The sequence below is a fragment of the Etheostoma spectabile genome, chromosome 16, assembly GCF_008692095.1.
Source record: "Etheostoma spectabile isolate EspeVRDwgs_2016 chromosome 16, UIUC_Espe_1.0, whole genome shotgun sequence".
Classification (NCBI taxonomy): domain Eukaryota; kingdom Metazoa; phylum Chordata; class Actinopteri; order Perciformes; family Percidae; genus Etheostoma; species Etheostoma spectabile.
This window is the reverse complement of record NC_045748.1, coordinates 14702667-14703885: the sequence shown is the minus strand read 5'-3', so window position 1 is coordinate 14703885 and position 1219 is coordinate 14702667. Positions and strand designations below refer to the sequence as shown.

At 40.3% G+C, this 1219-nt stretch overlaps 1 protein-coding gene across 1 annotated transcript in view; it reads right to left on the bottom strand.

Annotated features, from left to right (window-relative positions):
* The window catches only part of kcnt1a (potassium sodium-activated channel subfamily T member 1a), a 31792-nt gene that overhangs the window by 24868 nt on the left and 5705 nt on the right, over nucleotides 1-1219 (bottom strand). The window lies entirely within an intron of this gene.

Here is a 1219-nt window from a genome sequence, read left to right as displayed (position 1 = left end):
GGGGGGGGGGGTCTCTCTGTTCTCTGCTCTGCTGATATGTAGCTTTCAGCATCATAACTGCTGGACAACAGTAACAGAAAGACGCTATTTCCTTTTTGATTTAAGAAAATGCAGACAAAAACAAGAGAACAATGTGAGAGGCTCTGTTATCTTTCTGTTGCCCTCTCTCTCTTCTGCCTCCCTCCCATCCCTCCCCCTTTTGTCTTTTCTTTATTTGAAGAGTCTGAAAAAGTAATGAAGTAGTAATGTATTGCTTTTGTGTTTTTATCTCGTGCAGGCCTGCCTTTGAGAAAGGAACATTTGAGTGATGGAGGATATCTGGCCAAATGTGACCAGTGGCATTTGGGAGTTCGCAGAAGGACTAAAGCCTGGACGCTGACCACTGGAAATCAATCACCTCCAACAACACTATCTACCAATGACAGAGGACAAGTGCATTAGCAGGGAGAGAGCAGAAAAATGATAATAACTGTCTTAATAGGAGCTGAAAAATGTAAACAGCTTTATCAAGGAGAAAACAGTGGTTGTTGCAAGGACAGCTGGGGAAAGGTCAAATTTGACTGAAAGCATTGGCAGAGCTTGTTGTTTTTTTACTCGTCAAATAGCTGTGTCAAATATCAAACAGCGTTGCGCTCTCAAATTTTTGCTGCTGCTGTAATCACATCTAAAATTACATTTGATTATCACTCTCCTGATGTCCATCTGGCAGAAACCAAGCTTACTTACTGAATAAATATCTTGAGGGAACGCAAATATGAGCATATAACTAACTGATCGAGATTGTTAAAAAGCAGCACTCCTTGAAACCACTGCAACAACAGAAGAAGGGGCACACGAGTTTTTTTTTTTTTTTAATTATCTTAGTTTTAGACTGTAGAGACAGATTCTGCATAAATCCTGGCTGAAGCACAGTTTTGAATCACAGGACGAACACAAATAAAGCTGATCTCAGAAAAACAGAAAACTGCTGCTGATCTTGTCTATTGAGGTTACATGCTGCCACAGAGTATGGAATTGAGGGTAAAAGAGGAGACACTATGGATTAGGAAAGGTAGATCACAACGGGACTGATGGTGAGATCTTGTGTAAAATTTGTAGAATAAATATGTAATTAGGTCACAATAACAAGTTTTGAGCCAGACATTTTCCAGTTTCAAACACATTCTTGGCGGAATGTATCACACACACACACACACACACACACACACACACACACACA